Here is a 12,651-nt window from a genome sequence, read left to right as displayed (position 1 = left end):
CTCCACTACAACTTCACTGGAGCAAGGTTTCATGCATTTCTGCATGAAGCTTTTTTTCTGTTTACAAAGTTTCCTTTCTAGTATCTTTTTTGGACAGTAACTTCATTCAAAAATTCCCATCACCATTTCAAAAGCAAAGTACCTGAGATATCCCAGAAACCTATGAAACATGCTGATGCCAGATTTCAAACATTAATACAGGTATTATGTTGACAACTGAAAAACTGTTATACTTCCTGAAAAATAAGAAATTAGTATAAGAAATGAATGTCTAGTGGTAAATTGCATATGTAAGTAGGCCACTGTTGTTTAAAATACTGCAAGATTAGTTTGCAGATTAAAATAAAGCTCAGGACAGTTTCTTTCATAAACATTATCAAAAGAATTACATTCTGACTATTCTAATACACTAAAACATTATACAGTGTTATGTAAAAGCTTTGTAAAAAGAAATCGAAGGGGAAAAATAAACCACAAGTGCTTGCCAATCAGCTAGGTTGTCCACGGATTATGAGCAGTATTTTCACTGAATTACAGAGAGTGGACCTTCGGACCAAAGAAATGTCAAAACAATCCAAACTTCATAGCATAAAATTTCAATAGAATTGTACACACTCCAACAACAACAACAACAACAAAATCATAAATACAGAATATCAACATAACCACAAAAATCTGGGGTTTTTTAGGTATACTAATGGCAAATGCAGAGATGAATGTGATAACGAATGAACTCGGTCAAGACTTAAAAATGTTACCAGTCCAGATGAGCCCAGAAAACCAGCAACAATTCTCTGTGTCCTAGAGGACATATCTATGGTATCTATTTTGAAGCTAGGAAAATTGGCAATTAAGATTCTGGTATCTGCTAAATCTAATCAAAAGTCATGGTAAGGATAAGTTATGAACAAAAGCCAAGTCATAAATTCTGTTTCAAAAGCGTCATGCATCTGTCTCCATCCTTGGGGATGTTCAAAAGCCTTCTGGACATGGTCCTGGGCAACTGGCTCTAGGTGGCCCTGCTTGAGCAGGGGGGTTGGACCAGATGAGCTCCAGAGCTCCAAACCTCAGCCATTTTGTGATTCTGTTATTTCCTTAACCCTCTGTTACTGTAAAGCCATAAATACTCATTTACTCAATGCTGGACACAAAATTAGAAGGCTAACCTTTTTCCTGGCAGGAATAAAACCTAGCATATAAATAGACAAATTAGCCTAATGTCCTAAATCAAGACACACACACACACAAAAGAAAAAAGTGTCATTTAAATTTCAACATTATCTCCAACAGTAAGAACCATTCCACTATCCTAAATGAAATAAGGGTTGAAAATCTTTCAAACACCTCCAAATAAGAATCCACACAGTAAGATGACTGATTTTTTTTTTTTTTTAACTAAAGGTAACCACTATCAAGTGACAGAATCCCTACCACGATTTTGCCCTACCCCTGTATTTACTCAGTGCCTGCTGCTTTCGTATTTTCACATGTAGCTATAGAGTACATCAGTCCAACAAGAGAACCAGCAGTCTTTAGACAATACAGACATGAACAGATTTTTTCTTGTATTAGTAAGGAATTCCATATGTTTATCTGATAAATAACTCGGGTGTAAAGAATTGGGTAAACAAATTCTGCATCTTTTTGATAAAAAGCATGGAAAGCAGGAAAGAATGTTCCCCGGAATTATTGCAGCCTTACTGAACATTTCCTACTGTGCTGTACATGAAGCTTATATTATTAAATGTATTAACAAATTAAATGCTAAACGCAAAGTGTTTCCTACTGTTTGTATAGATGAAAACAAAATAGATCTTTATAAGCTGAAGCACTCCATTTTATGCAAATACAGCATCTTTGATATCTAAGTAACTGATTGTTCTACAGCTGTTAGAAAGACCTAAACTTCAATTTGTTCGCACCAGGATGCTTTGAGTTTAAAGGGAAGAAACACAGTTTTGTTGTTGGCTCTTCCACGAAGTTACTACACTGAGTCCTAAACCCTTCTATAAAATTGCTGCATACCAATTGATGCCAAAAGGAATAATATGGCCTTAAGGTGATCGAATGAAAAAGATTCTCTATTGCAAGTACACTGAAATGTAAAAATTAACTATCACTAATAGGAATGCAGATTTATTTCCTCTGGACAATCTAATAGCTGCCCTTGGTGACCAGCATCTCTGTGAAAGGAAATGAGGGAGCATGGGCTCTCCCCTATCACTCTTCCACACGTGCAGGGCTCAGTGGAACAAATGTCAAGGGAAAGGAAAACAAATGATAAAAATATCCAAGGTGGAGTCTCCATTTTATATCCTGGATTAGTCATACACAGATGCCGATCTCTCTTTCACTGTGTCAGCAAATCAGACTGTTAATGCTTACACGTTTTGAATCTGAAGGAGGCATGTTTAATCTAACTCAGAAATAGTGGATATGAAGAACGTAGTAAGAATTACAGAGCTCATGAGATAACTTGATAAAATCATCCGTGATGATACCATTTGGAGATTTCTGCCTCTATATGAGACCTATTCTAATAGCTTGAAAGTATTAGAAGATACCATATTCAGGTTAAAGCTGTTCAGTGTAGCAAGGAATAAAATTAAGTTCCAAGGTCAGATGTTTCCTGTGACACTAATTTACAGGTTCTGTACAAAGTTAATTTTACCTGAAAATATAAAAAAATATTATTCTACAGAATTCCAGCTTACTTGGACTGTTTCCTAGAGGCTGTAATAGGAGTTACTCTGTAAGAACTCAAAGCCCAACATCACAGTTGAACCACCAACATTGGACCAAGCGGTGCAATTAGTTATATTTATCAATTTCTTTCTTAGGAGTATCATCACTTTACTTGATTACAAAATTCACCTAGTCACAGAAAGGACCAGTTGTGCAATAAGCAGGTCTCCTTTAAGAGACACAGAGATTCAAAACTGAATTAAAACACATTTAAGAGCAACTGCCTCTTAAATCAAGAAGAGGCAAATGATATCACTACCATCTTATCTCATTTGGACAAAAAAAAAAATGAAAAAAGCAGAGAGATGGAGCAGAGACCTTGTCCAGCTTTACAAGATGTCATTTATCACTGTATATCCCAGAGTCCTAATGTCACTGAGAGCCCTCAATACATCCTGCTCCTTCCAGACGTAGGAAGGTAAACCACCACATCAAATTACCTTTTTATCATCTGCAAGCTACGTGGCATTACAAGAGTCGCTCTTACTCAGCTTCTAACATGTACATCTTGATAGTCATGTCCCTCTTTTTGTGGAGTCCACATGAACTAGGATATTTCACTTTGCCCAGGACAGAAATTCTCTTTCAAGCAGAGTCAACTGATCTTCGAAGTTACTACAAAAACCTTGTCAGCTTTATTGACTGACAGTACAATTCTATCATCCAGGGAAGGATGGCTGCTCAAGTGTCTCAATGATACCATAAATGTTGTTGCCCTTGCTCTCCTGCAGGCACTCAAATAGAGTAATCTTTCTGGGTGCCAGCGAAAGAGTGAAAATGCACCCTGTCATCCCTCATTTGCCAGAGGGGTGAATTTCTAACCAGCAATTCCGTTAACATTGCTTTTCCGACAGTACTCATCTGCATCTTTTGTTCCCTGTTTTCCCCAATTCCAAAGGAGGATTCAGGTCAGTTTTGCAGGGAGGCATATAGTCAAGAGTAGCCATCTACATGCTACTTACGGTCAGTGGAAGGAGACAACTGAGACAGAGTCACCTGTTTTAGTAAGGGTTGAAGTAAGTCAACTGGCCAGCAACATTTTTTTTGTGGAGCTCTGACAGAGGAAGTACTAAAAGAAGCATACTACAATGTGACCGGAAACAATAAAAGGATAATTGCAGCTTAACCACAAGAAAGTAATATAACACCAGTATTAAATACGGATACATATGATACCAACCATCAGCACCATAATGCTAATGAAAGAATAATAAAAGTCATCATCCATTCAGGAAAGCCACAGAGGAATCAGGAAACACACTAATCCATTGTACTTCTTCCTGAAGTTTTATATTTTTGATCAGTCTGCTTAACACATATTTACCCAATAAAAATATGGAAAAAAACTCTGCACTATCCTACAAGTCAGGTTTATTTAAGATTCACTTTGTTTCAAATTGCCAAAAAGGAGGATTTAATTTGAATGGTAATATACTATTTTAGGCTTCAGATAGGGCCTTACATGCTGGATATAGGATGATAAAACTATGATGCAGTCCCTTTGTATTACTTAAATTGTTCTTCAACTTTCTTGTCCTAGATTTGTTAAACAGATCATAAAACAAATTCTTATATAGAGCCTTGAGGAGGAGAGAACAATACATTGCAACAGAGTGATGAAACGATGGATGCTATTACCTGAAGGACAAAAGAACAAGTATATTAGTTTTGGTACAGTCCTTCACAAGGATCAAGTTCTACAGATAAGGAAACTTGACAAGATTTCTACAAGTTGGGTTTTGCCAGTCTGATGGCTAGAACAACAGAAGAAAGTCCAAGCTTTTGACCGGAGTCAAACAAGCTCCAAAAGCAGAAACTTTATGCACTTGCAAAGGACCCATATCCCTACTCTAGTAACAGCCTGCAAGAAACTGTTCTCAGCAAATACATCAAAGCCAAAGTCTTTCCACTTGTTTACTTACAAAGATGACTTCATTAGCAAATGGAGTTCCAATAACCAACACTCTACCTGACTGATGTCAATCATCCTGGAAAAGCTTGGTATCATTCACTGGGTTAATAAAGAAAAACAGCAGTTGAAACCTAGTGAGAAGATTAAACATGCCTAAATGAACTCCTGAGCGCCAGCTGGAATGCAGTAAATGGGACTTCAAACAACAGACGCTCTGGCTAAAATAGTAACAGCAACATATCTGGTGATCTGACACAAAGCTAGTTATTATCGTATGGCTTCAAAGACAGCAGAAGCAAAGGGGCGATGGCTGAGCTGGCAGGATATTAGAGGCAATTCTTCAGTCAGCTGAATTTCAGGACAGTTGAAGACTGGAAAGGAGACCACGTACAGTCACCTTTGGTGTTTCAATCCTTTGGGCAGTTTGATTCCACTACCAGATACAACTAGATGCATTGCGGTGCCATGCTTGATGAGCTATCTCATTTGGTCATGCACTGACATATAGGTTTATTAAAACCCAAGCTACTCAACAAAACCGAGCATTAAGGAGCTGTAATATGTGAATAAAACACAGCAGACACTGAACAATATTGCCAGAGTACTTGATAAAATGGCATGCTAAAATGCAGAGAACCATTTATCTAGTTCATTGACTTTTACTCCTCAGTACCTGAAAATGAGTCACTGTTGTGGGGTTTTTTTTTAATTGCTTTACAAATAAATTTATTTTCTTGATTTATTTCATAAGCATCTCTCATCCTCTAAACAATTTTTCTGGCTAAGTTATCGAAACACTTGAAAAAGTAGATTTATAAAGGAAATATTATTATTGTGAAACACCAGCTACGAGCATGATTTGCAGCATTCTTACTGCACCAAATGACAGAAGCAAGGAAACATTTAAAAATTCATACAAGCAAAAAAATGGCTTTCAGCATTACAAATACAAGTCTGCAAAACACTATTTATCCAGAAAAATACTTGTGAGATACACGTCTCCTTAAATACTTCATGACATGCTTCTTTATTGTGACGACGAACCAGGAACTGCCTTAGTTATTTTATATGAGAACGAGCTTCACGGAGGCGAGCTACATCAACAGCCAGAAATAAGCTGGAGGAACAAGAACACCCCACTGAGAAGCACTGAACTTCAACAGCTTCTGTGTTTGCTACAGTCAATTTGATTGTAACTAGAACATGTCACAGTGGGACATCTTTTTCCACATCATAGACTGTAAACACAGCAGCTGGCAGTACAATTATATTTAGGCAGTATGAATGATTAAGCAGTTAAAAGCAGTGATCATACAAGATTGCATATATCACTACTATATTTCAAATTTCTTCCTGCCTTAAGGGCTTTCTCATTAAAACTCCCAGCTTCACAGTTGTTGGTCTTAATTCAGAGAACAGCACCAAAAAGCATTTTCTTCACAATTTTCGCCTCTTTCCACTCTTCATCACTCACTACTGCTTTAAAATGAAAAATAAACTAAAATCAACAGCCATAGGTAACTGTCACATACAGAAAATCTTCCAGTTTCATAATGTATATGATAGCAGGTCACCACAAACACGGGGACATGTAAAGGACTTACAAATTAGCCCAAAGCAGCAATGCTGAGCATGGGGATGTTGGCACATATCTCAGTACTGCAACTAATTCCCTCAACTGTACATGAAAAGAATTCTGGGTTTTGCTGCCAGAACAGGTAACCTCAGCTTAATAAAACATCACCATCATAACACATGCCCATATGACCTACAGTTAGAAAGCAATTTAAAATGCATGTCAACATGCCTTTTAAAAACACACACAAAAATCTGTATAGTCAGCTGATACAGCTTCTGCCATCTTCGGTTTCAAGTGGCTTTCAATACTAAAGTCTTTCCTACCACACATGGTTCATAGCCTATACCATTGCATGGAATATTGTCCATGGCATGTCTATTTTTAGAAGTCTATTTGATGAAATTATTTACATACGCACACACACTTGTTATTTTTATTTCTTAGCTCAATTAATTTGTGGATCAAATTAACTTTTCTGATTGCCATAGGAAAAAAAAAAGACAAAAAAAGAAAAAAGAAAAAAAAAAAGAACTCTCCTCTTATGAGTGATCACATTTTTTCCAAATTTCTGCAGAAGAATTTAATTTGGCAAAACACAGGGCAAGCTGGCACAGAGAAGAGGCTATCTGCAGGGGCAGATGGAGCTAATGCTGGCCACTTGCCATAATGCCTACTAAAGAAGCCACAAGAAAAGACCACAAGGGAATACAGAATCCAGTGCCCAGTGCCAAAGATTTTGCAGCATAAGGGCCATTGCTCTGTATGGACACAGTCTTTCATTGTTGCTATCAGTGAACTCTTTATCCCCTTTATTTGCTAGCTTCATTGGTGTATATTCTTTGCCAACTTGCTATTCATGGAACAATAATAAGCAACTAAAATAAACAACCTCTTACCCCAACAACCCCACATTACTTTTCTACCTTAGGCTCTATGTTTTGCTCTTAATTTCACAGAAGCTAATTTTTTTCTCATAATCTCCAGGGAAAGGACATCAGCAAAAGATGTCAACATGTAGCCCATGCATTGCTGCATTCCTCTGGGGTTAAATAAGGCACTACAGCAGTTTGAAATTTTTCAGTGTCGTTTTCTTACTCATGAATATTTCCATGAGAAAAGTGCACAATTTACTTTCTCATTCTAGAAAGCACTGAGAAATCCCCTTGATCAAAAGCAACAAAATCCCCACTTTCTTAACACTATGATGCAAGAGCTATTGAAAAGACCATATCTTCTACAAACTTTATAGCTATTCATACCAATATTTTTAAGTCCCAACTTCCTTATGTTAGAAACTTGTACAGTACTGTGGTGGGCTGACCCTGGCTGGACACCAGGTGCCCACCAAAGCCGCTCTATCACTCCCCTCCTCAGCTGGACAGAAAATATAATGAAAGGCTCGTGGGTTGAGATAAGGACAAGGAGAGATCACTCACCAATTACCATCATGGGCAAAACAGACTTGACTTGAGAAAAAAAAAAAAAAAATTTTTTTACGAGTCAAATCAGAGTAGGATAATGAGAAATAAAACCAAATCTTAAAACACCTTGTCCTCACCCCTCCCTTCTTCCCAGGCTTAACTTTACTCCTGATTTTCTCTACCTTCTCCCCCGCCCCCAAGTGGCGCAGGGGGACGGGGAATGGGGGTTGCAGTCTGTTCATCACACGTTGTTTCTGCCGCTCCTTCCTCCTCAGGGGGAGGACTCCTCACACTCTTCCCCTGCTCCAGTGTGGGGTCCCTCCCATGGGAGACAGTCCTCCACGAACTTCTCCAAAGTGAGTCCTTCCCACGGGCTGCAGTTCTTCATGAACTGCTCCAGTGTGGGTCCCATCCACAGGGTGCAGTCCTTCAGGAACAGACTGCTCCAGCGTGGGTCCCCCACGGGGTCACAAGTCCTGCCAGCAAACCTGCTCCAGCGTGGGCTCCTCTCCACGGGGCCACAGGTCCTGCCAGGACCCTGCTCCAGCGCAGGCTCTCTACGGGGTCACAGCCTCCTTCGGGCATCCACCTGCTCCGGTGTGGGGTCCTCCAGGGGCTGCAGGTGGATATCTGCTCCACTGTGGACCTCCATGGGCTGCAGGGGGACAGCCTGCCTCACCATGGTCTTCACCACGGGCTGCAGGGGAATCTCTGCTCCGGCGCCTGGAGCACCTCCTCCCCCTCCTTCTTCCCTGACCTTGGTGTCTGCAGAGTTGTTTCTCTCACATCTTCTCACTCCTCTCTCTGGCTGCAGTAGCGCGGTTTTCTTTTTCCCCTTCTTAAATATGTTATCACAGAAGCACTACCACCATTGGCTCTGCCTTGGCCAGCAGCGGGTCCATCCTGGAGCCAGCTGGCATTGGCTCTATCGGACACAGGGGAAGCTTCTGGCATCTACTCACAGAAGCCACCCCTGTAGCCCCCCCGCTACCAAAACCTTGCCACGCAAACCCAATACAAGTACTTTGGATATTCTTAGCATTTCTCTATGGTTAAGCACTAAATTCAACACAGTCTTGAAGAAGACACCCCAAGAACAGAACATTGATGTTTAATGAGAGGGGGATTTTTTTAGGCCACATTTGCATGCTTACTTGATAAAATCATACTAAAACTTCCCAGAAACATAACTGTTGAACCAAATAATGTTATACAGTCAAAAGACAATGTTGGTTATATTCCATCCCTCTTTTCGCTATTCCTCTCTTTACCCCAAGTCACTTTGTCTGTAGATGCGGAAACTTAACCTCATTCACATAATTAGAAGAACAGAAAGAAGTGATTTTAATTTAGTATGCAAAAGCTGCAAAGTCTATAACAACAACTAACTCGTTTTGGTTTTGCATAGTTATAAATACATGAAAGAATGAAAATGCAACTAAAAATGTATGCCCTACAACCAACAATGTGGAGGACACCACACAGTATGTACTGCACATCTGCTTCTCTCAAGTTAAGGCACATATATAACTCCATAGCTCTTTGCCATATTAGGTGGTGTCATTTTATTTTGTTTTGATACTCCCACATTCTTGTGTTTTATTTCTCATTACCTCATTGCTACAAAACCCTTTCTTTCTCAATATTTTAGTTTATAAGACTGCTCAACAGTACTGCTGCACTTGATCAGAAAACAAACTGACTATGCACAGAATTACCAGGGTCTAAACCTTCCAATCATCAAACCACATTCACAGAATTAATGCAACAATAAAACCTTTACAAGTGACTAATCGCATGGTTAAATGCGGAACAGAAAATTTTCCTTTGCTACCAATTGCAACTTTTTTAATATTTTCCACAAATATGGCTAAAAGTTTCAGAAAGCATTTTGTTTCATTTTACTTTTGAAATTATAAAGATTGGCTGTAGAGTATAACTTAGTACTATTTCTAGCATATTATTACATTTTTCTAAATTATACTCAACCAAAACATTTCTATACAATGCCAGTTTTGCAGATATGCTTATTTTCGTTCAGCAAGGTTTTTGGCCAAGATCCACAGTAAGGATTCCAATATTTCCAATACTGGAATATTCCAATATTTCTTCTCTATTAGAGAAGAATAAATCTTTGAAAACAAGCACATTTCCCTGCTTTTTTCCACTCTCAAGTAACTGAAAATCAGTACTCACTCACCCGCACTCTTTAATATTTTCCCTGTGTCTGTTGGTAAAACTATTCCATAGTTCTGCATCAGGAAGATCTCAACTCTCTAGCCTAACTTTTTAACCACTCAGTAAAGCACATGAAACATACCTGAGAAGAAGCTAAGATTATATCTGATGTAACATACAGTTAAATAATCACTCCTCACCCTCCTCCCTGTTTAAAGATTTATCTGACATTCAAGTTGCTTACTTCAGTTGAGGGCTGTATACCACTCTTTTCCTAAGCCTACTGCTGTTCAGTACATTTTGCTACACTTTCCACAGAGATGCAGTTTGCTGGTCTCCAACTTACTATGTACACCAAAAGAGTCCGGGTCGTGGTAGCACACAAGATGCTGTAGCTGAGCCACATGATGAATCTTTTGTTCATGCAGTCTTTGTTATACACTAATTCTCACACTACAAAAGGATATTAACATTAATACTGGTGAGAGCCTTGTGCAACATCTCAAGTTGATGTAACTCAAGGCTGCTCTAAAATCTCAGATGTAAGTGTACAACCTCTTTCAGATGTCTGTAGTACTAACGTAGATAGCACACCACAGTATCCAATTCAAGGACACACAGCCATGTGGAACTGTTTGGCCAACATCAAACACTGCATACATGCCGGTTGTCCTCCCTTTTTCAAATACAATTAATTTCAGGTTTGTTTCAACAGTCATTTGAATGACAAACAACTTAAAGCAGTAGCCTTAGTGTAAGATTATATAGAAATTCTAAAGGACTGGAAAAAGCTAGAATGTTAACTTTTTTCCCCTACACTTTTTTCTTTTTTTTTTTTTGTTAATATTTCATATCTTCTTCTGTATCATTTTACTTTAACTTCTGCATAGTTTTCTACCACTCCGTTATCCAACCTAGGTTCCTAAACTTTCTTCCCTGCAAATTTGCTTTGACCCTCAACATACTTTCTCTTGCTCTGTCTGGGGATTTTAAATGCTCTTTCATGATCTTCCACATTCTTCCCCCACCCCATGGATGTTTATTTCCCAGAACAGTGTCAGCCTTTTCCAGGGAGCTAGGTCCACAGCCCAGTCTTCCCTCCCAATCTCTTTCATTGAAACATGTTTTATCAGGCTTGCTGCGTCATTTCTCACTCTTCCTGGCACATCCCAGAGATGGCAAGCAGTGAGCAGGCGGAGAAGCACCACAAAAAAAGGACAGAGAAACTAAGAGCAGATGCTGCCAGAGGTTGAAAAAGCAGAGAGTGACTTCCTGTCTGGCAACCAAGGAGTTGCCAGAAAAAACATGGGAATTCCCAGATTTCTAGTGCAACTTAAGGTACTGGTGCATCAGACGGTCTTTTAGCAGTATTTTAAATACAGTTTTCTCTGTTTGTTCTTAATCTTACAACGCATCCAGAGAAATTTTAAAAATGCATGTGCCTATTTACAGACAGTGAAACACAAAGCAATATACGATAACATAATTTCACAATATAATTAAAGCCTATGTTGCAATGCATTCGTAAGAAGCCACAGTTCTGACTATTTGGGCAAGATCAGTTCTGCCAGTTCTGTGCTGCATACGTGTACGTGTAGAATGAGATGCCATTTCCCCACTACTACCCCTACCCAAATATCATGCAGGGCTGTAGCTGTAAAAATTTCTGTGATATATCTTTAAATGCTTTTATATGCCATGACTTTTACATTAAGTAGATTCCCCTGTTCTGAGAAGACAGCTGCTCAAAGGAGGATCGGTCACATTGGCCTGTGCTGGACGGCGGGGGAGGGATGAAAGGAATGAAAGCAGTTATCAAAGCATTTGTAAGTAGTGAGCTCTTGGAACAACATTAGAGTTGAGGGTCATGGGAAACAGAAGCTTTGCTCACCCTTCTTCCTGGCAAAGTTTTCTGCACTTGGGCAACACAGTAAAATGTTTTGTAAGAACAGAAAGAGGAGGAGAGGGGAAAAAATTAAAATGTGTATATTTAGCTCATTTAAAAAAAAAAATACTACCACTTTGCTTTAAAGGAAATGAAACACTTTCTATATGAAATTCTTTCAGGCTCTTAGAGCTCAGGAATACAGCACTTGATTAGATTCCTTTGATCAGACAACTAATATCACAGTCACATGAACTTCAGTATTGCACATAACAGGGTTATGTGGGTTTTTTTTCCTAACAGACACACACACGAACAGATGTAATTAACATTTGTTTAGAGAGTCAGATATGCACTTTCAGACACGAAGGACAGAACTGAGACTCCAAATCAAGCAGGATTTTGTCCAGTGAATTTAAATGGCACTAAATGTCTTTACCAAATCTGGCCTAAAGGAGCTCCTTGCACTCAGATAGTCTACCATAGTGCTGATTCACTACATAGCTACTTCTCACTACTTAGGGAGAATGGATACCAAACACATCAGTTTTATACAGCAAACGAGCTTAATATGCTAGTTAAACCCTCTTCTACCTTTAAAATATGAAAGGAATTCAGAAAATGCAGAGATGAGAGCCATGAAAGCACTTAAAAGCCTTAAAGGCACATTTTTGAGGGTTTAAATTAAATCACTTGCAGTATACTAAACTCAAAAATCTGTTACCAAAATACCTACATTTTAATAATGGGGGGAAAAAACAGCCAAACGAAATATGCTTCATTAAGTAATGAAATGCACAACTACAAATCTGTTTCACCAAGTGAGCTCCTGTTTGTACAGCTCAGGAACCAAGCGTTCCCAAGGAGTTTGGAGTTAAGTCCAATTTGCATGCGACTACTTCCTTAACAGTTACGAAATAGTTTTTGTATC

General features: G+C 38.8%; 1 protein-coding gene across 1 annotated transcript in view; it reads right to left on the bottom strand.

Moving 5' to 3' along the window:
* Positions 1-12,651, bottom strand: part of ARHGAP42 (Rho GTPase activating protein 42) — a 167,770-nt gene that overhangs the window by 126,753 nt on the left and 28,366 nt on the right. The window lies entirely within an intron of this gene.

Source organism: Gymnogyps californianus, chromosome 1 (genome assembly GCF_018139145.2).
Source record: "Gymnogyps californianus isolate 813 chromosome 1, ASM1813914v2, whole genome shotgun sequence".
Taxonomy (NCBI): domain Eukaryota; kingdom Metazoa; phylum Chordata; class Aves; order Accipitriformes; family Cathartidae; genus Gymnogyps; species Gymnogyps californianus.
The sequence above is the reverse complement of the archived record's forward strand: the minus strand, read 5'-3'. Positions and strand labels throughout refer to the sequence as shown.